Below are 24,232 nucleotides of genomic sequence, written 5' to 3'. Positions count from 1 at the left end.
TGCTAAAATTAATTTCTAGTTACGTTCCTGGATTACGAAATTTGGTGAACCTCGCCCTTTTCGCAGATGCTAATAGGTTTCATGTGAATGAACAATTAAGAGAAAAAAATCTCTTTCTCCATTTAATATTAAAATGTAAATACATACTTCATATTATGTGAAAAAAAATATAACATAAAAAATATATGCATGTAAAATACAATATTTCTTGTAAAAATATTATTGTAAAATATATATATATAGTTTATCACAATTTTTATTTCATTGATCAGTATTCTTTCTAATGAATAATAATCAGCATAAAGCATAAAGTATGCTAAATAGTATAAATTGAAAATATCAATATTTGTAGTATAAATTAATTTGTATTTATTTGATGACTAATTAAAACACAATACCATGATACAACAATTCCAGAAATATTACATTTTCAATAATATTGATTTAATTAATTTTAACATCGCTAAACAAATAGCACACATCAATTGAATAATAAACATAAATGAGCAACTGAATATTTTTTCTTATTCACATATATTTCATTTATTTTATAATAAAAAGAAATTGCCAAGTGTTTATCGATGATCAAATAGATTCTCATCCGAAAAAAATTTTTTCCGTACTTATGAACCGCATTGATATAAAGAGAACGAAAACAACGGAGACAAAAAGAGTGTACATCGCCCCCAGAAAAAGACAGCAACATAAACAAAGCAGTATCTGTCATCAGGTGAGACGTAGAATCTTTCCTAACAAGATTGCTTATCAGCCCATTAAATCGAATATCTATCAATGACTGATATGTCAAACGTTACTGTCACATTTAGAGAGAAACAGAAAATGAATCGAATGACACTGCGCGAATGAACGTTGTCAAAATCGACGCTTATAGACAGAATTTATCAGACTCACCCTTATCGGGAACCTAACCTGACACCGCCCACCGTCTGAAAAACGTCTGTATTTCCCCGGCTATCCTCAATCGTGTTCCTTCCGCGAGATACTCGCGTTCACCGCACTGACGACCGATGATGATGGATGATAATGACGGCGCGCGGCCCCGCGTTAATCGCGAGTGATCGCGAGTACTGCGTCGCGCGATAAGGCAAGCTAGCAGAAGCCGCGACACTTCGACCCATCGTTGGTGACGAGGAGAGAAGAGCGCCTCTTTGAGTCGCGCGACCTCTGCCGCCAGTCTGTCGCCAGGACCGTACTCGATGAACGGACACCCCTTCGGGAAAAATCATCGATTAATTTTTTTAAACCTTTAGTTACTCGCAATTTCATCATAAAATCAGAAATATATCTTAAGATAAATAATATAAAGTTTAATTGAAACGTGTTGTTTGTTAATTAAATATCAAAATATAATATTGTTTGTTATTAATGAAAAGAATAAATAATGTTAACATGGATTTAATATTTTTGCAACGTCAATAACTAACAAGAGTAATTCGGTATTATTTATTTCGATTATATTATTTGAGATTCATCATAATTTAAATAAAATAATTTAATATTAAAACTATATTTGTTATTAATTTAAAATATTTAAGATTAAATATAGTTTCTTTGAAAAACTATAATATTGATAATTAAAGTCAAGTCATCACATTTCATCACGTCGAATGTAAGAAATAAATACGAATCTAAGGATTCAATAGTAACGGATGTCAAAGTCAGACACAATACCAATATACATGTATGCAATATATATAATAAATATGTATGCACACATATTTGCATATGGTACGTGTCACATTCTTTGTTCCTATCAAGTCTTACATGCTCGATGCATGATTTTACACTGTGTAGGAAAAAAAAATGCAAATACTTGCTTGTTTAGTTACGTAAGCAGATAAAGCCCGCCTACGTGCAAGCTCAGCAGTAATGAACAGAATACACGCTGAACCATTGTTATGTACAAAATAAAGGGAATACATGTCCTTCCTTCAGATCCTATCAAATATTCGGAGTAGATTGCGCACAATTACCGCAAAATTCACTTTTTGTTTCACATTAAATTCTTGGATAATTAAATTCGAAATTAATTTTCTCTTAATGTAACGTTTACGACAAATTATGCTTATTGTACACACAAATCTGAAAAACTGATTCGTCGAAAAATTAAGTGAAAATTCAGAAAGTATCTGTAATTTTATAAAAAATTAATTCATGAAAAATACAGATTTTTTTTCTCGCAACAAAAGATTCAACAATGAAAGAAAATATAACAAAAAATCAAGAAATGTGACAAAGGATCGGAAGATGAGACAAAAAGATGCTGAGATGACAGTTCGGCCTCTTGCAATATGTACGATCTTGATTTTGTGTACGAGCGTAAGATATATGCGCGACGCAAGTCACGCTCCGCGCACCAAATTAATTCCGAAAATTCTGAATTATTCGTCATGGAATATTGGGAGTAACGCGACATCGCGGCTAGAATACGTTACATCATTCTCTTAATCCCATTGTAATGGACATCGCGCAAATCATCATTAATCATCATTACTTGCAAGAGCGCATATAAAGAGCGCCATAATAATTAAGCACCGAGATAATTGAAAAATGGAATGCAACACATACAAGCACATAGCTAATCGAAAATTTTTGATATACAGTTTAGAGAAAGCTTTCTAAAAAAAAGTCAAATTGACAAATTGTGAGAAGGAAAAATAATCCTCATTCAAGGAGGATAGATATCTACTTACAAGAAAATATATTTTCTAAATTAAAAATTATATGCATTTGACAACTCTCTTAAAAAAAAAAAGAAAAAAAAAAATAGCGAAAAATCATATTTGAGAAAAGAAATTTTTTGCGAATCCTTCATTTGTTTACGTATAATTGTAAATAATTAAATTTTTTACGTGGGATTGAAACAGGCTAAATGATAGTCATGAAAAGTTGAAGTTCGGAAAATTGCGAGAGAGAGAGACTGGTTTTTATTTTGTCCACAAGAATCGCATTATGCGTTTCTCAATGGCGTATTTAAACTCGAATTTTACGAGACTCGAGTCTGGCAATGTTGAACGTAGAAGAAATGTAGTATTGAAAGAATAGGGGAAAGGGGGAAGAAAAATGTACGAGAGAAAAAGACGACAAAAGAAAGAATCAGTATTCCGAAAGAGCTATTATTTCGAGCGAAGAATTTAATCACGCGAATTGGGATAATAATGCCATAAATTTAAGAGAAAATCGCGTAAAATCTGCGTATAAATCATACATCATAACGATTAAAATTCTAAGAATAACTCTAGTTAAGGCAATGCACCTGTAAATATAAACAGCGTCGTGATGTGTTGCGTAAATATAAATAATATCGATATGATATGTGTGCGTCAGTATCAAATAAATAGATTATATACAAGCATTATATCAGCATTATGTTTAGCATTGTACTGGAATCTAGAATAGGAGAGAATCTGATGATAGAGTATAATTATAGCTCGACCATAGCTTGGTAATTGCTATTGTTTACGACAAACGGAACTGGTTGATTGAACTCGGTGGATAATCGAAGTCTGGCTGCCAAGTAAACAGAAACCGATCTCGATACAATGCCCGTTGTATTTCTATCAATACGAAATCGCCGTCATAGCCGAATAGATCACAAAGATATCGTCAACGTGGCGAATTTAATAGTCTCGTACATAAGTCGAGAAAAAAAGCCGATGATGTTTTAATAAAAAATTTGTTCACACGTGTTCTAATTTTTTCAATTAAAACAATTCTTTCTTGATATTCAATTTAATATCATTTAAATGTTATTTTATTTAATATGTAACTGTTCTTGTTGTTAGTTGTAATTTTTCTATTGATATTTTTTTTGTCTCATTTATCTCAATCTGTAATATTTATTATTCTTATCAATTAGGATTATCAATAAAGAGTTTTCTCCCGTTCGAAATGGATTAAATAAATTAAAAAAAAGCAACTAGTAATTTGAGATATAAGGCTAATCTACAAAGTGTTTTGCTAATTCTTTGTTAAGAGATCCCTTTTGCCGGCGATTCCAATATCGAGACGCTCTTTCTTTCCCAGCTTGATCCTCTATTGCGAGATAAAAAAAAAAAAAAAGAAAAAGAAAAGATCGCGCGACCTTTCTATGACGACAAGAAGCGAAAACCGGATGACTTTAAACTTTTAAATGAGATGCAATGGAAATTCTTTTGCGCATCCCGGCAATTCCTGACGACCGTATTTATGCTGCGTTTATCAAAGGCCAAGTATCCGAGCTTCATCTTAAGCTTTATTAATGAAATAAACATATTGTCTCTCTGGAAATCTCGAGGCTTTAAACTAATTGTTGTATTTCCTAAAACTCTACAATCTTGGAAAATATAAATTGCACGCCATTACAAATCATCATAAATTTCATTTAAATTTCAAGTAAGATTTTCGTAATTGTGTGTGCCAAGAACTTACATCTTTGTTTGAAAAAGAAATTTACGTTAATCATAAAATTTGTCAACAAAATTAAAATGCTAACAAGTCCGAGGGAGTTGAGATAGAATTAGATTATCATTTACTGTTCTTTCCTAAAGTTTTTTTTTTTCTTTTCTTTTTCTTGACACAAGTTGTTCGTTATTTTCTAATCGCGTGTAATAATTGTTAGGGTAGAAGTCTCTATTGAAGTAGAAAATTTATCTATGACATCGACGTAAGAAATTGCCCGATGAAGAATTGTTGCGAGATTTTACGTAGCCTACTTACGTCAACAACGCACAGGTCATTAGAGGCAGTAGTTTCTAAATCCGGAGAGAGATTTGCGTATGGGATCGAAGGGATATTAATAAGATATAATAGCTAGATTTATAATATTACAATACATAATATAATAATACAATATAATCGATAATATAATATTCCAATATAGTCGATAATTAAAACGTGAAGTATTTTACTTCTGCTTTTATAAACTTTGGAATTCTACTAACTTTTCATCGAATCATTTCTCCGCGGGTCTATCAAATACAGGGTGTAAAACAAAAACCAAATTCAGGCTTCAGACTTTATATCTTTTTGTTAACATTCGGCAGAAATTATGGAAGCAACCGAGATATAAAGAACGATATGCCAGTCGAGTTCTCGAAGAAAATTTTGCTCGATCGGACCAGACGGTGGATTTGTAATCGAAATCCGGAGTATCGCTCAGGTTTCATAATAATATCCATCGCATAATACATAGATTTGGTCAAATTCGATTTTCATCCCAACGTGAATATAATAATCTCTTGTCGGCACACAGAACACATTCCGGTATAATTTGCCATCGTGATGCAACGGCATAATCCGTATGCGATAGAGCAGCTATTAATTATTTCCATTAATAACCGCAACTCGATGAAACCGCGCCCTGCTATCTTCTCTCGCGCAGAAATTCAATTCTATGTATCAATAAGATTGATATAGAGATAATCTAATTGAAATCGAAGAGTTTAAGGAAGCTTAGTTAATTAAACTTAAATTAGAATATAAAGAGTCGGCTCTTTTACTTACTCACAAGATTTCTATATTAAATATTTTATTAAAAATTTTCAAAAATCGCCTGGAATATTTTAATTTTCTTTCAACTCAAATTTAAAAACGCCGAAATTAATTTCATCAGATGAGGTACTTCTTAAGATGCATCGAAAATTGAAAATCAACGATTCGCACGTGATACGTGATTCGCGGAGCGATTCGTCTGTTGCGTGCGAAGGCCTCTCTGCCTTTCCCTTTCCGAGTCGAATGACTGAACACATTGCTGTTACGATTACTCGGCTCCGATCTCACCGCGGATTTTCTAACGGACATTTCCTAACGAGTTTTCAGAGCGCGGTGAAGCTCGCGCGCGCGCGCTAACCCGGTTGCTAGTTAACCAAGTTTCATTTTGCATTCGCATCAATCGTCTGTGAGTAGCACGTGCATTATACCGCTTGTTATACAGCTTGATATGACAGACCTGACCTGACTTCTAAATGAAGAAAACGCGAACAACACGTAAATTAGCATTGTAATATATTATATATATTACTTGCACGACAAGTGAGCCATTCGGTTTGAAATTCAATCTTCAGGCAATTTAATTAATTTGTTTATTAATAAAATTATAAAAAGAATATATATTTTTGAAATTGATATTTATAATAGGGATTTTTTTTACAACTATAACTTTGTAAAGAAGAGATAAAAACAAATCAAAGTATATTTCATGCACTTCAAACTTCACTCTTCAGACAATTAAATTAATTGGTTTATTAATAAAACTATAAAAGTAATTTTTAAGTTAATATACACAGGAGATTTTTCAGAATTATAATTTTTGCAAAGAAGAAATAAAATCAAAGGATAAAATACAATTAATATGCAAAGAAATGAAATTTCATTTCTTTGCACATTAATTGTATTTTTCAATAAAACAGCTGCATCCGAAAGCTTTTATCGATGCTTACATCGACAATAAATGTATCGATCGTGTGTTAGGACTGACTTCTCGGGGGATGATACACGGGGCCGTCCTGGCGATGCGCGTCGCGGACGCCACGCGACGTCGCACCGTCGACGTCGGGGCAGCCGCCGCCGTCACGTGACGACTGAAATCGGCGTGAAACTCGGAGCCGCCGCGTCGTCAGTCAACCTCAGTCGGCCCGCGGCATCCGTGTGTGGTGTATCGCGCTAGTCCTGCGCCGGAAAGTCGATCGAACCGGTCGACGAACCCTTCACACAAATCATCTCCCTGCGAAATCCCGGCGTTCGTATTCCGGGAAACATTCGAGGCGAAAACGTTTCCTCGAGCGCACAACGAAAAAAAAAATATCGATCGACAGTGCAATTTGTCTCTCTCGGCTGAAGTACATTTAATTGAGCGCACCGCAAATATTTCCTCGAGCAACGCGACGAGTGATTGATTGCTTGCGTGGATCATCACGACTTTTGCGAATCCTCTTAAATTGTGCGGGAAGAGAATCGATTGTCGAAGATTCCTGTATAAATACAGGAATCAGTTCGGAAGCAACTGTCAAAGTTCTCGATTAATCGACGTCGGTTTTGACAGGCGACGAATTCGAAGAGAGAGTGGAAAGAAGGAAAAATAAAAAGACGGTCAAAGTAGAGGAAGAAGACATTTTTTGATCAATCGTAATCCTTTCATCTTGCACTCGCTTATACGATAATAGTAATACGACGGCACGCACCTCCGTGAGGTGCACGCATTAAGGGCATTAAGGGAACGCGCGTTGCGAGTATTACGAGCGAGAGCATCGAGAACACTTGACGAGAAGAGGGGAATCGAGCACGGATAATCGGGATCGATCACGCGCCGATTAAATTCAAAATCGAGCCAAAGGGAACACGGTTGAAGCGAAATCGAGTGGTCGTATCGAATCGCACAAGATTTAAATTGTCCATGATATAATTCTGAAAAATACAATGAGAATAGAGGCGGAACATAAAAAGATAATAGAAGACAAATTGAAGAAAAATGCAGAATCCCGGTAATAAGAAGCAACGCTAGGAGTTTCTCCGCGAGTTGGTACAAATTGAATTAAACACGCGCAGCGAGTTTTAAAATACGATTGCGGGATATCAAATGTAGCAGATAATAAATTTCGAACCACACGTACACAAACGAGATTCGAGTGAGGTAATATAAGGCATAAAAAAAATCTTGCAAAAATCAGACGATCTTGAGCGGCCAGAATTAAAAATAAATTAAATTATGTTGTAATATGAATTAAATAATGCCGTAAAAAAAGAAAAAATAAAACGTTAAAAGATTAAGAGAATATTGCAAATAATCTCGAGCCTCTTATCGAGATAATATCATCCGCGCAGAAATTCGCAAACGCGAAATCGTACTCCTACGTACGCAATATCACCGCGGATATCTCGTCTCAGATATATATCTTTTATCACTTTTAAGAAACTTGTAATAACAATTCTCGCGGGATGAGGGAGCGCAAGGAACTCGAGAAAAACATCTCTTCTTTCCGGCTACACATCTCCGCTCTCACGGGGCTCGCGGGATAATAATAGAAATAATAAGAGTAGTAGAATAATAAATGCGGAGAGGATAAAAACGCTTGATCCCAACGGGATTGCCGGCGGAAGAAAACCACACTGGCGTGAGAGATATAATCCCATTTTCGATATTGGTATTAATGTCCCGAATCTGCTGATACCGGGGATGAAACGGATACAGGCTGTATAGCGGAAGCGCGATCTCGATAATCTCGATCTGTTCGCGATCTCTTTCCCCTTCATTTCCGATTACGGGGATGATCGACGAGCTCGTGCGTCGAATTCGCGACTCGATAATTCGACTGGCATTCGACCAACTTGGATGCCATTCCGTTACACTCGGGATCTCTGTTTACATCGATACATTTGTCGCTCGAACGGGATAATCAAAAGATAAGGACAATCTTTATCGCCGTTTGATATTCGAGGGAATCGAGTGCGCTATGCAATGCGTTACTGTGCTTGAAAAGGACCGAAGCATCTCGTGAATGCCGATACATCATCGCGATAATCGTGGCATGAGCATTGCTGAGAAAAATCTAAAGGAACAGGGAAAGAGAGGGACAAGAGAAGCCTATAACGAGATGGAAGACACGTCAAGATACTGCGAAACGCGAAGTGAGTACATTTTCGCTTATCATATCGCAATTGTTGAAGTTACAGCACAAATACGAAATGTTATAGAAAAAATTCCCTCAGATGACATACGTATCGATATTATTGTATCTGCGACTTTTTATATCAGAGTTTAGACTGTTGCTGAATTTTATTCACAACATCTTTTGCATCTCAATTTTTTTCAACATCGTAATATTTATCGAAGGATTTCAATTATTTATCGGTATATTATTAATCCTATTCGTGGGTATTATTCTTATTATTTATTATATCATTATTTATATATTTTATTTTAATTTTTTAAAATGTTTTTTCTCGTAACTTTTTATCTGTCTTTTTTCGTTTATTTTTTCAGCATTTAATTCTGAATTTATTTGTTAAAATCTTCTGAGTTGATATTGATTTTTTAACTTAAAGAGACTTCTTTTCAGTTTGTAATATTAAAGAATTTATTTATTTATAAAGTATAGAATTAATCGCTAATGGACGGCATATTAAACGAGGCGAGATTAAGACTTCATTCTTGTTGCGGCAATACAAGTGCCGCCAGACGTCGGACAACTTGTAAGGGAACATCGCGGCTTAACGATGAATTAATTAATTATCAAAGCCGCCGACAACGTCGCGACATTGTTAAATCGAGGCTATAGCTCGACGGTCGGTTGGCGGCCAACCTCGTTAACGGCGTAACATACTAATTGAGCTCGTGAATAATAATTATGATTGGTGGCGCGGAGATGTGTCAGCTCGCATCATGGAGCCGCGGCGCTCGCTGTATGTTAATTCGGGCTGCGTCGTTGTTGTTATCCTCGCAAAACGTCGGGACGTATATCTTATCGTCCCATCTAATCCGCCAGACCGCGAAATCTCCACGGAATAAATTACTGTATATTATATACATATGTTCATTGCTGTCACGTATTTTACATTCGCTTAAATTACGTTCGATTACTAATTGATGGCGCGATATGCGGTGGCACGAGTTATCTAGGCGTGGATACGATATTATTTCATCTCGCCATTCAATAATTAACCCTTCGCGCATTCAACCGTTCGTTATGATATAATTCCGTATTTGTGATAATGTTTATTTATTTATTTATTTATTATTATTATTGAATGGAAAGAAAAGATCCCTTTGGAATACCGAATGTGAATATAAAAAAAAAAAAATGTTAAAAATAAAGAAAGAACAAACAAAGATATGTATTGGTATTATTTTTCTTCGAAATGTAACTGAAATTAATCTGTATTATCTAAAATATTTTTATTTCTCTTAGTGATAAATGACGTTGCAGCTCGAATTTGAATAAAGATCGCAGATTTTATTCAGAAACACGTCCATTCAATAATATTTGAATACTTGAATTATAGATATATAGGCGCAAAAAATCGTGAAGAATTTAGATCCTTTTGTTAAAAAATCAAGACACAGTTTCGTAGAGATAAACCTTTTTATTCCCCGCGATTTAGTAAAATGACGTTGCAGCTGGAATTTGAATAAAGATTTTGCAAAATTGATCCATTCAATAACACTTGAAAATTCTTGGATTATTGATAGACATAAATAGGCGCGATTCGTGAGGAATTTAAACGCTTTCGTTAAAAAATCACGATACGAAGAGATAAGCCTGCGAGTGATAAAACGGAAAAGAAGGGAAACATATGAGCAATGCAAGTATCAATTGTAACCAGTTCTGTTCGTTCCGCCAGGAGAAAATTATGGTCACGAGGGGCATTCCATTACATGCGTAATTACAAAGTTGCACGAGGACACGCGCGATGGTCGCTTGTGAAAGCTACGGGACTCTCCGAACGCGCAGGCACGTGCGCGCGCGTTCTAATTAACTCTTAATTAGTAAAGTAATACGACTAACGAGCGTGCGGAAACATGAAATATATCGCGTTATGTAACTTTTGAAATTTCGATCCTAATAACACACACGAGAAATTTATTCCCCCGTCGTATCTTATGGATCTTCCATCCTCGTTCAATGATAGCGCTCTTTTCGCGATTTTCCATTATGGAAAATAATTTCCGAGACGTAGGAGTAGCCCGAAAATATTCTCGATGCAAAATTTAATCGCGTCCACAACTCTCGATACATCCTTCGTATAAAAATCGTCCGATTAATATTCAAATTGCAGAAGCGGAACGGAATTCGGTTTTACGTTATACGATCGCGTGCGTATCGGGAGATTAGGAACTCGCCGCGGTATTTAACATCTCGGCTCGGGAGTTTCGTGTAACTTGTAATTTAGCAGGGTACCGCATTAAGCGGATACTACGAGCGGAGGAAATGCTTAAATCGCCGTATGTTCGGCCTCTCGGATACGACAAGATAAAATTCGCCCCGTCGTGGGGGTTTAACTGCTCCACTCTAAACTCACTGCTAAACTCGTATTCGGAACTCGCATTTATCATAATCGTGACGCCTTTATCTGCGAGTCTAGGGTTAAGTGGATTGGACCTGACGTGTCCGGGACGGATACGCCCTGCGAGCACGAATGCCCCGTGTTTCGATTAAGGATTAACATCGTCTAACAGAAACGGTTGTTGACCCTTCCATATCGCCTTCAAGCGCTGTTTATCCATAATTACACTTTACGATAATGCATCTCGACGCACGTCTGACACGCGCGCGACATTATCACTGTTCACAAATTACGCTTAATCACAATATACGTTTTAGCCATTTTTTTTTCGATAATATATGGAAATATATTTTAAATAGCCTCGAAAAGAGAGAGTAAGATATGGCATAATTTTACCATATCGTGAAATCAGCGAATTTTTGATCGATTCGGTGGCACTTTTTAATATCATTCGGATTTGGAACGAAAAGCTTTTTGAAATAGCAAAAGAATAAACCAATAGTAAGAAATATCATTTGTACGAAAAAAATGCGCTTATTAAAAATACAATTGGATGCACAATTTATGAGATATCTTATCAATGTGTGATTTTTGAAAACAAAGCATATTAATTGTTATACTTGGGAGATGTACGCAACTCTGATCATAATTAAGAATCCGGATGCTGTTTTTTTTTAAACTTTTTCAATTTCATTTACAGTATTCGAAAGATTAATGTTTAAGTGATAGATACCATTATCTATATAACTCGGAATGATTTGACTTTGACAGTTCGTAAATGAGTTCTGTCTATTGCAAACTCCCGTTGGCAGCTTTCTCGTATAACAAAATTCTGCGATACTGCTGCCAGCGATGGTGCCACGAAGATAATATATTAATTTAAATGATATATTGATCCAATCGCATCCTTCACTATCTTATAATCGAATATACATGACATTTCTTTAAATTCCTAGAAACGACAAATCGATCGTTTTCGTTTATTTAATTCTTATTCGATGGAAATTTGCGTAAATCTGCAAATAATTTCTAAAAATAACATGTTCTCTGTTCGTGTAAAATTTGATTTATTTGGATCAGTGCATCTGCGCGTATCGTTGAAACATTTTTTATGGGCGAGAGGAAGTATTAACTGCTTTGTAAAAAAACATTTAAAAAACACCGGAAATATTTTTCAAAATGCTTGATAAAACGATGAATTTCCGTTAGCATTTTATTATACAGGATGAGGCATCTAAAATTGATCACCTTAATAACTCTGCTTTTGGCGAAAAAAAAAAAAAAAAATACATCATGGCCTGTTTTAGATGCTTCACCTTGTATATTACGAAAATCGTGCAATACTATATTATCTTCGTCATTTCGATATAATGTAAGAAACAAAAATAACTTGCATAGCGCGGAGAATTCACGAAACTCAACCGTGTATGTGTATCGAGCCATTCGAATTCCTTTGATTAAAAGTCAAGGACTTTTAATTTGTTACATGCGTGCAATTCGTTGCAACGTTTGAATGACAACATGCGAATAAAATAAAGTGCGGAGATGGAACGTGACACGAGTTTCTTTGCGACAGCGATGCAATTAATTAATGAAAGTGTCTTTATTATAGTCGATTAAAACTTTTCATTTTCTTATGATCGTTACGAGATCAATTCTCCTCTCCCTTTAATAAAATTATCTTGTTTTCAAACTTCATGTGATTATCTATATAAACTCTCGTTTGTTCTTCAATTTCTTAATGTCATTTATTTTTGCGCGAGTTTTTTCAAGAAATAGCTACGGATCAATAAGAGTCAACCGAGTTACTGCACCGGTGAAATTATTATATTTTAAATTTAATTTATATTTATATCTCTAGAATTTATTTAATGAAATATATAATATATTTGAATATAATATAATACAATATGTGTGAAAAGAGAATATATGTTGTGCAAATCATTAAAAAATAATTTTTTTTTACATATTATATTATATATAAGAAATATATATATATGTAGAAAAAAAAATATATATATATATTCTTTTTTTCTTTTATACACATGATTAATTTCTTCTATTTCACAAGTTTCGACGCATGAAACGTTAATTTTCAAAATTATATAGGGAAGCTTAATGCATGTGTGTCTTTGATTAAGTTTCACTTAGGGCTTCGCAACTTAGCGAGGAGGCAATTATACGAAGGAGAGAGAGAGAGAGAGAGAAGTTCACGCGCTTTAAATGAACAATCCAAACTTTCGCCATAGTCGATAACACACTTACGAGTGAACGACCCTCGGTTCAGAAAACCAAGTGTCCGAGGTTATAAATAAATATCGCGTGTGGGTGTGTGTGTCTAGCTTGAATCGATCTTCATATTAAGCGACTTGAATGCCCGTTCCCTATCGATTACAAATTTCTCGGGACTCTACGCACAGTGACTTTTTCCCCTTCTCGCGATCGAGATACGCGCGAGTTATCATTGTCTGTCCATGCGCCGATCATTATCACTGGCGTGCTTTATTTATGACATATGTGCGTACAACCGTGAATTCGGAAAAATCGATCACTATCATTGCCAATCAAAATCTCATAGGAATCGACTATCGCTGCGAATTAAGTGGCAACATCAGCCGGATATTTTTGTTCGTGCGTGAGTTTCTCTCGAACCTCTATCGACCGATCTGCAAAATTCTTCTGGATTTCAATTCCAATTTTCCCAAGACATTTGTCGCGTATTGTTTGTTTCAGGAGAGTTGCAAGATTGATATCTTTAGTGATAAAATAGAAAAAAAAACAGGGTCGTCATTTTTATCGAATTGCATTTTTCATGCCAGATTTCATTTTGACAGATTTAGCTTTTCTTTTCGTTATTTATTTAAACATCTGCGTTATTAGATATTTATTTCAAATAAATCGAGAGTCGAAAAGACGCAAAATTAGAAAGTCCTAATCTTTCCAGACCGAAAAATCTAATGCAAATTGCAAAATCAAAATTCTTGTTAATTATTATATAATTATTATCTATTTTTAAGTATTTTAAATATATTTTATTATAAATGAATATTTATTGTGTTTGCAACTTAGTATTATTCTAGAATATGTTATCAGAATACAATACCTTGTTTAATTAGTTAGATTTTATTTCATATCTTCTTATAATACATCTCCATTGATATATCGGTTTGCATTATTACTGATTCTATATTAAAAGTTTCGTAACATAATATTTGGTTTCGTTCGAATTGTCTTAATATATCTGGCAAGCTATTTGTGGAATTTTCCCAACATAGCAGTTCTGGAAAATATAATTTTTCTTCCATCAAGAAATGAAATAAAAGAGAAAGTTATATTAAAATATTACTTGCAAAATATTCAGGATATCAAAATTATTCAAAATTTAAATAACTAAGTTTTGATCCAATTCTTGTTTCTTGAGCTTACAAATTATGTATAAATTTGAATAATTTATTCATAATTCTCACGCAGCTACATACAATTGAATTAAAGTACGTTATAGATATATTTTTATGTTACTTTAAAATTATGTTTAATTCGCGATTTTTTTAAGATTCTCCGTCAATAAATTCAAATTTTCACACTTCTTCATTCAAAGTGATGTTTTTACAATAAAATGTTGTGATTAAGCTATTGTGCAAGGATGATCGATCGACTTTGACAGATGCTTCGAGTCGAATGGATTTGGCCGCAAGTTCGAGAGGGAGACGGACACATTTCCGGCGTAATCAGGAGCGCGCGGGACAAACGACTTAAGAATTGACGACTCTCAGGGCTAACCGGATTCCTGCTCACTAAGTCGGAAAATCGCGTTAGCGTTAACCGAGTTCGACAGACGACGTATGTTGGTAGTTTCCCCATCGCTTCCGGGTTTAAAACCGACGCACACGTAAACAAGGTAAAGACGCGAGAGTCGATGCGATCTTAAGCCGTAAATAGCCGCCAAAAGGAGGACGTTAAAAGCCGATATCGAAGTAAAAAAAAAAACTGACTGGAAGGATCAAGACTCCTTTAGTCCTTCGCATGCGGCTTTCGAACTATTTTAGATAAATATTCAGCATGGCGGGCTGTTGAATAAATTATGATGAGAGAGAAAGGATCATGAAAATAAGATTTGACATTAAAAATAAATAATCCGGTAAAAACGGACGTTCTATTTCTCTTAGCGTTAACCAACTTGCACTTTAGGTCAAAAAGTTTAATTATATATACAGTTAAATGTATAAAGCATTAGATGGTAAAATTAAAATGTGCATTTTTTTCACTTGCAGCAAAAATAAAATACAGAATTATTTCCAAAAAAACAATTAATCGTTACATCGATCCCGATTCTCGATGAAATGAGAATTCTCGAGTTGAGAATATGAGTTCTAGAAGCACGGAAGAGCATTGTACTTATGTTAGTATCGCGACCCGGAGATATTCGAGTATATCTCGTTTTTCTCTAGCGTTGTCGGGCTCGCAAAATGCTTTTGTCGCACACGAGATCGCGAGTTTAAGGCCCATTGCACATGCAAGACCACGATGTAATCGGCTCAATCGAGAGAGAGAAAGAGAGAGAGCGTGCAAGCTTATCGCGTATATACACGATCAGATAATAAAGAGAGAAGAGAGGGCTCTTTATTTCGCATTCCGTTCTCGTGACCTTATTCGAGAGATCAACCGGAGCGAGAATCGCACCGGATGAAGCATTATTAATAATTGGGGCTTGATTAATCGAAATGATCGTTCTCGTCGCGTAGATTGTATTATATGTTACATGATATCAATATGTGTATATATGTATGTGTGCGTATCTCTATATATATGTCAATGTAAAATTTCTTTTCGATTTAATCGTTTTATAAATAATTGCCATTGTTTGTGACAACAAAACGTATATATTATACATTTTAAAATTATTGAATAAATGTTGAACGATTGATTTAAGAGAAATTATTTGATAAGTGTCTCTATTCTTTTACGTTGAATATATTACATTAATGTCATCGAATGATTCGAAGAGATTCTGATTCGATTAATTGTCAATGAAAAATCCTCTTGCATAAAAGCTTTCTATATTTCGTAGTTAAATAAACTAAATATTATTCTACATAACAAATTCAAATATAACAATAATAAGCCGCAAAATTCGAAATTTGCAGCTTACATAACGGTGCAGCACGCGGGTGCTACTCGAGACATGCAACAGACGAATTATCTAAGTAGAATTAACTGAAACTGAACCCGGGCACGCCGTCTTTCCGACGCCGAGTTGCTCACGCGACGCTATTTTAATCCCGCTTTTGCTATTGCAAGTTTCGACCGATAGACCGACCAACTTGCAAAAATTTCAACCACCACCGCACCGTTGTAATTGCAGCGTGCATCGACGTGTGATTTGTTTGCCGATAAATCAGACTCACGCTCCGCGCAGACAATCGCTCTCGTTCCACCAGCTGATTACACGCTCGGATATCACTCGATTTAGTTCCGCATGGATGTTTCAGAAAAAAGAAAACACACACGAAAAGAAGGCCGTTTTGTTCAAAAGGCCTTAAATGAGGCCGTCGACCTACCTATACATCACTTCGATAATGCTCGTTTTTTGCGATCGATAGAGAAATCGAGAGGCCAAGACGCAGTGATTAATGCGGGTAAGGTTATTGACCGAGGATAAATTTCTCTTAAATGACATTTGAATACTTTCAGATATCTACTTTTAAATAAATATTGTCATAACTCGTAAACTTCAATATTCAGGTTTAGAGATATTTTTATAAATAGAAATCTTTATTTGAAGAAAAACTATATTTATATAAAAAAATTACGTGCCTTTAAAAATTTCTAAGTGAGGAAAAAAAGATTCCAATTTAATAAGAATTAAATTTATATAAATTCCGCGCGAGCAAACACAGTTTTTACTTTATACTTTACACGAAATATTTGCATGCAAAGAAAATTCTTAAACTAAATAAAAAATATAAAAAAATAACAGTCAACTAAATAAAAAATAATATTTATAGATGGGATAAACATATCCAATGTAATAAATCCGCATAAATATGATTTTTACTGCTATGTATTTTGTAATGTAAACTTGACGATGGTTGCTATAGATAAATATATGCATTGATAAAATATTGTTACGGTAAATAAATAAATTTGACGAGAAAATGCTACAGGATGGATGATTAGCGCGCATTTTATGATGCATCGAGTGCCATCAGTTTTATGAGGCTTTTAATTTATCGGACAGTATTATGTTATGCGTATTATGTATCGCGTTTTGCGCATACTTGTATCATTGTGCAATGTTAATTAAAAACTTCGATCTCTACATAATAATTAATTAATCAGTTACGGAAGACTGGATTGCAGTCCCATTTGCAATCGCATCGTGCGATGAGACAATTAGAGATTGATACGTGAAACAATGTGTGTCATTCGTATTCTCGCAATTTTCCATTTAGTCTGACACGTTAACTCGATCAAAGCACAATTTGTTTTTTTATTGTTAAATTTTACATGACAACGTTAGTCAATAAGAGGATCTATTATAATTTAGTATTATTTGTAATATTTGTCTGAAAACAATCCAATTATTCAAGTTATATATTAATTCAATAATTTTTCAAATTTAATTTTATTATATAAAATATAAAAATAATATAAAAATTATAGAGCACTATAAAAATTCATAACAATACAAGTTATTAAATTTGCGTCAATGATAAAATAAAATTTACCTATATTTTTTCTTTGAACGAGATAAATGTTTTATTTACGGTTTATAATGGAAAGTTTAAGATTAATTGATCGTGAAAAATTGGCTGTGTTGCTGCTAACTTTGATTTATTCGCAATAAAAGGCCTCGTATGTTTCTGTTCTTGCATTATTATTATAGCTTCAAACAAGCACTATTTTCGGCCAAGTCGTTCCCCTCTCATGCATTATGCATTATATCACACAGCAATGGAGAAAGATTCGCCTAGAACAGGAAGAGCCGTCGGGCTCGCTCGTGCGTACGTACAGACCTCAGACAGGAATTGGATTAAGCGATTCATACGAGTCACGCGAGAACGATTACACGACGATCGGCGATAAGAAAATTATTACGCCGCCACATGCTCTGTTTACTTGTTTATCGATATACGAGAGTCCGACGAGGGTTTCATCCAGCAGGAAATAAAGCGCATGGCCCAACACGCGCGATTTTCCCATCTCGAGATTCTTGTTTTTATCTCTAGTTCTGTTTTATTGAACGAATTCAAAGGATTGTAGAACACCCATCATTCTTCTTTCTTTCCCCTTCTTGGACGCGTGGAAAATTAATTTCTTTGACGAGGGACAAGAAAGAAGCAAAAATCAACGTAAAAATAAAAAAAAGAGAAATTTATCGCTCGAGATATATTCTAGAGAAATAAAAAAATTATATTATAAATATATTTATATGCTATATAATTGTTAAAAGATATAACTGAAATAACTTTTTGGGAAAAATTATTTAAAACACGATATATTTGATTAAAGATGCAAACGAGATGCCACGATAAAATAAGCACAAGATTTGACAGATCCATTTTTGATCTGCAAATCGATGCAAGCGTAGCGGTTAGCATGTATTTAGAATCTCGAAGGCTGTCAAATAGCGCGGATGTTGTTTCGCGCATACTTCTCTCCCTCGTTTAGGTAGACGTGACTATTCTTTAAACGCGGAAGCCGATATGCGATAAGGTTGTCCGCTCTAAGGAAGATTAACGAGCCAGCTTCAAGCCGTTATCGCGTTTTCGATCGCGAAGTTACTTAATGCTAACGTTTTACGCCCCGTTTAGTAACAGCGGAATGCACTATATGCAATACGTTATGTAAATTTATCGAACGAAGTTTCCGAAGAAATAGCAGGCGACGCGCAAAAATATCGTTTATCCCGCGCCGCACGTGATACAAGATGATTGTAAAATTAACATAAAAAGAAAGATATATGCACATATATTTCTCTCTCTTTCTCCTCGCGAAAAAAAAAGAAACGTGTTTAATTATATCTCGATATTCAATCGTGAGTAAGACAACGATTAATTAATGTTTGCGGCAAATTGTGATTTTCTCTCGTTATAGATATGTAATCCCAACAAAATTGACGCTATTTTCATGTATCAACGGACAATGAAATCGAGAAAATTAATTCGTCAATAGAATGCTATTATAACTTTCGTCGACGGACGTTGCTTTGTTAAAGTCATGAAATAATTAGCAATTTACATTCCAATTAAATGGTCTGTTCTATGTTTGTTTAAAATATTAATGGAATATTTATAAGTATATATAAAATTATATATACATAATATTTATATATAATATTTATATAACTCTGAAACATATGGAAATACTAATTTACCATTTTATAAAGCAGAAAGATTGTCGATCTATGTTATTTTATTCATTGTATTGCCTTCATACAATGCTCTCTTTGCATTATTTTTTTTTTCATCTGAAATACTATAATATTAATAGTATTTTCGAGTAAAGTATTATATTATAACGTTATTTCACCTTTGAAATTTCACGTATCAAGTGACATTCGCGGTGGCACGACGTGTCAAGTGAAAAATATCGGTAATTGGAGTAGACGTTTCATTTTTCCTTCGAAATAAAATGCAGGTTAACACATTTTTTTTTCCGCGCACGAAAAGGGAGAGAATGATATTTTGGCGATCGCTTGCAATATAAAATTTTGTCAACGTCGATTCGCGACTTTTGATAACGCTCGACGATAACAATACGCCATCATTCTTATTTAGATAGATCCCAAAGAGAGAGACAAAGCGTCTTAGGCCAAGTTGTGCAAAATAACGCTTAAACAGATCCGTGAACTCGACACCTTTTTATTTTTTCTTTAAACAGGATTTTTACATCGCTCTGTCGCGATCGATTCGATTCTGCATAATATTTATTTTCTCTCGGCATCGCGTTTTAAGTCATCACGTCGTACGATTATGAGTGCAGGTACCCTCATGGCCACCGCGCGTAGCCTCGTCCGATCAACACCTGACTCTACTACTGACAAACTCGCAGAGGCAAAAAATTATCGCGAAGGTTATCGCGAAAAATTATCGATACAGACACTTGTGTTGATAATTACGGAAGCGTATGCGATTGAAAAGCTGATATAAAATATAATACGTTACTGCATAATTTATGAAGAATTGTTATTTTACGAAAAAATGAGACTGTCAGCGATGACGTTATCAAAAATAATAAAAAAAGAATAGAATGTTTTTCATTTTATTTGTCAATCATATTTTATTGACATGTACACGTGTAATTTTTTCAAAATTTATAACATTTAAATTCATTAATCATTCTAATCAAGTATTATAAAAAAAAATTGCATCGATATAGAATGAAATATTTTATGATATGCTGTTGATCTTGATTAATAATAAAAATGTCTCATTATATAATTATATATTACTTTTTTATTACATTACATTTATATCATTATATGTACTCTAAATTCTAAATTTTCTCCGATAAAAAGTTAAATAGACTCATATTGTTATTGCAAGAAATTAGTCTGTCAAAAGGATAATATATATATATATATAATTAATTTCAGTATTCTAGACACACATACAACCCTTCCCGTATGATATTTTACAATTAAACTTTGATTGTTTAAGAAGGAGAAGTTGTTGGAAAATCAACTGTTCTTATTTATTTATAATAATTACATATATAAACTGTTTTGTATAAGATTAAAAATTGATGTCAAAATTTTCTTACGGATATATTTTTCTTACGAACATATGACAACAGCAAGTTATGTTATGTGCAATAAAATAATACAGTTGCGCAAATGTCGGCGCTTGACTTATCGAAGGAAGAAGAAACTTCCGGCCTGACTTGTCCGTATTATTATCGTACAACTTGCAGTGCGCGCCTGTCATAATAAACCAGCGTTGAAATTAATTAGAGACGGTGATTAAAATTGAATTCACGAGAGCCGCTTATTGATGGTACTCGAGCAATGGTGATTATGACATCCGGTACACGATTGTGACAGAGATTTTATCCGAATTCACCGCTTCAGAATGTTACGAGAACAAATATCGGGTGGAGAGCAAGTGGAGAGGATAGCGGGATGTGAAACGGGACGTTAAATCACTCGCTCGCACAAGCACGCGGTGCAATTGTAGAAAGGCGAAAATGACCAAGATGGAGTTTCCGCATTCAATTCCGAGCTCCATTCCCAATTCTAAGCTTTCCGTAACACCGGAATTTGGTTAGCAGTAATGTAATTGGCAAAAAAGATACGAGGATAAGTGAATAGTTGAATCGCGCGATGCGTTCAAATAAATAATCGTAATAATTAAAACAGCAACGTGCGTATGATGTTACAATTAATATTAATTAATAACTCACGCCAATGCATAAATGGGAGGCAAACATACCATTTTGCCCTTTAAAAGCCGATTTAATATACAAGAAACTTGGGATAAAATTTAATATCTGTGTCGCGCGCTACAATTATGTGCGGTAATCTAATTAAAATATAATAATGTTGTTCGCGAAAAATAAATGCGCCCGCAAATCCCGTATGAACTGATTAAGTTGACCGGAAATACACACGGCTGTACTGAATTCATAATGCAATTTAGCGCATTTCGAAGCGCACGTTGGCGCGCCTCGTGTCAAAGCGGGCCAAATTGGCCCGGGAGATTTTCAGCAGTTCGGCGCGACAAATCCCAGCTCGATATCCCCGTGTTCCGAAGAAGTGACAGGGCTCGGCGACAGGACAAGAGTGACATAATATACACGCGACAGGCGGAAGTTAGCGGCGCGCATCGGACTATTTCCGGCACGACTACCGCACACGGGGGATCTCCACGGCATCGAATTTCGCGTTTCACGTCTCGCTCGGCGAAAACTTTCGATTGTCAACATTGTTTGGTATTACGTTTTCTGCGTGTAACCGACTGCGTTTGCCATATCTGTGTGTGTGTGTGTGTGTGTGCGCGCGAAACTCAATTTTCTCATCGTCGTGAAATTAAATTTTTGCGAAGGGACCTAAGCCGCGAAGCGTGTCCTCGGAAAATTCAGAATGTAACAATTAAACTCATGGACAAGAGAGAGATTAATTGAATGCTTGTTGAATTTTACAGAGGATATTACGAGGTGTATTTTATCTTCGAGTTACTTCAAGTTAGCAACATAATCAAGCACGAATTATTGTATCTTTAAGCACAGAAAAAAATTTTTTTTTTTTCTTTTGAAAAGTTTAACTTTCCAAATTGAAATCTCTCTATGTTATAATTTTATATTCTGGTGACAAACAAGAAGTCTTTACACGCGTTCCAAGTCCAAGTATTTAATTAAGTGTTACAATTTATTATTGCATTATTATTACACAAACGCAATATACGCACAATAGAATCGAATTAACGGGAAATCTGTTATAAATCACGAAATTTCATAAAGTTATCTTACTTAAAATAACTTACAAACTACATCCTGTAAAAGTTGTAATAAATGTTTCTTTTTTTTTTTCGTTAAGATTTTAGAATTGATAAGTAACTTTCACACAACTGCTGTTATAAATAGGATAAACGGGTCATTTTTATCGCGAGATAAATTGTTGCTTTGTAAGACTATCAGTGAAATCAAACTTTACTGCGCATTCATATAGTTTTCGTATATCTTCGCGAATATGATTAGCGAGATATACTAATTGATGATAAAATTCGCGTGACCTTACTTCGCTGTTGCGTGTGTTCGAGCATGAAGCACACATTTGCTTTTGTGTGTCATCGTTTCGTTCATTTTTCTTCAACACGATATAGAAAAAAGATATCTCAGAAATCTTATCAAGATTGGATAATAAAAGAAAAATATATGTATTAAATATATATATTAAAATGATTGTAAATTTCTAACAATCGAATAAAAATATATATATATATAATTCGAAATATTTGAATACGTCGAATTATTTATAGGTTCACGCAGATCGATTGTTCGCCCATGGAATTGTCCATATAGTCTCTTAATTACTTTTTAATTAAATGCCGCTTTTTCCACAACATTTTTCAAATGCCTTTGACACTTTCAATCAAATACCGTTTTTAGCGAGATGGAGCGGGAAGGAGTATATCGAGTCATTAAATACTTTATAATGCGTATTTACTGTTATTCCCATGGTGAGACATACTTTTCATCCCCATCGTAAGTTCTAAAGTAATGAAAACTTTAATGGAATTTAGTACTGAACTCTCGCGTACCTTTCCCTTCCTGATAAAACGACAAACGTCCGTTAACTTCCTTTGGAATTGGCGAATTGTATCAACAAAAATAATTAAAAATCATTAAAAACAGAAATAATTCAAAATCATTATTGCGATAAAGGATTCGACTATATTTTTTATCGCGATAACAAATCGCCTGATTTTCAATTTAAATTAAACGCCATGTAATATTAAAAGAACAAAATTGATATTTAAACAACAAAGTTGACTCCGAGATTACGTATAGGTGACACTTTTTTTTTTTTCTAAAACATTCATTATTATTATGAAAAAATGCAACACCCATTAAACCGATTTTGGCGCAACAATCTTTTAATTTTCCGAAAAGAATTTTCTGAAAAGGGCGTTTGAAGAACAGGAAGGCAAAGGAATAATGAAGTAAATCAGGATAAATTATATCCGACACACACAGAAAGAAAGAAAATGCCTGAAACTTCGGAAGCCGCGTGGCAAATTACTTTCACCTATTGATCTCTTGCACTTTGCCAAGCTCGCTATAATATAATACACACGTAGACTATTGCTAATATTAATAATTGCTTCGCTGCGACTCATGATATTACATGCATCCTATAATTAATGCTCTCTCCAAGTTCCTAGTAATAAGCTACACGACAATCGGAATAATTACACATATATTTGTTGCGACTAGTGCGTTGGCAAAAGTGCAATGTTATGAATTTCAAGCTACTAGGAAATTAACTGCATATATCGATAAACGTTACTGCGCAAATAAAGTCGCTGTCAAAAATAATATAAAAACAAATATTGTCACACACGTTATTTTATGTACGCGATACACGTGATTCTGTTATATTGTCACGCGCGTGAAAAAAATTTTTACAGATAAATACGCGATCGTAAAAGCTAAAATTTTTTATTATCTACGCACGATTCTAGGCATCGTTTATGATTGATTATCGCGTGTTGATTTTTCGATTTATTTA

The 24,232-nt window shown here is 34.4% G+C and overlaps 2 protein-coding genes across 8 annotated transcripts in view; one reads left to right on the top strand and one right to left on the bottom strand.

Annotated features, from left to right (window-relative positions):
- LOC126853104 (uncharacterized) overlaps positions 1 to 24,232 on the bottom strand; it is a 137,966-nt gene that overhangs the window by 9,061 nt on the left and 104,673 nt on the right. Inside the window, exon 1 of one of the 6 annotated variants that reach the window (XM_050598564.1) lies at positions 931 to 1,164. The exons of 4 other annotated variants lie outside the window; for them this stretch is intronic. The gene's annotated coding sequence lies outside the window, so the exon portion shown is untranslated. Of the gene's footprint in view, positions 1 to 912; positions 1,165 to 24,232 lie in introns of those variants that run through there. One more of the 6 variants, XM_050598561.1, reaches the window with a different exon arrangement.
- Positions 6,641 to 24,232, top strand: part of LOC126853090 (adenylate cyclase type 5) — an 85,905-nt gene continuing 68,313 nt past the window's right edge. For both annotated transcript variants that reach the window (XM_050598520.1, XM_050598521.1), the window contains exon 1: positions 6,641 to 8,625. The gene's annotated coding sequence lies outside the window, so the exon portion shown is untranslated. The remainder of the gene's footprint in view (positions 8,626 to 24,232) is intronic.

Source organism: Cataglyphis hispanica, chromosome 11 (genome assembly GCF_021464435.1).
Source record: "Cataglyphis hispanica isolate Lineage 1 chromosome 11, ULB_Chis1_1.0, whole genome shotgun sequence".
NCBI lineage: Eukaryota > Metazoa > Arthropoda > Insecta > Hymenoptera > Formicidae > Cataglyphis > Cataglyphis hispanica.
This window is presented reverse-complemented; position numbering and strand designations above follow the sequence as displayed.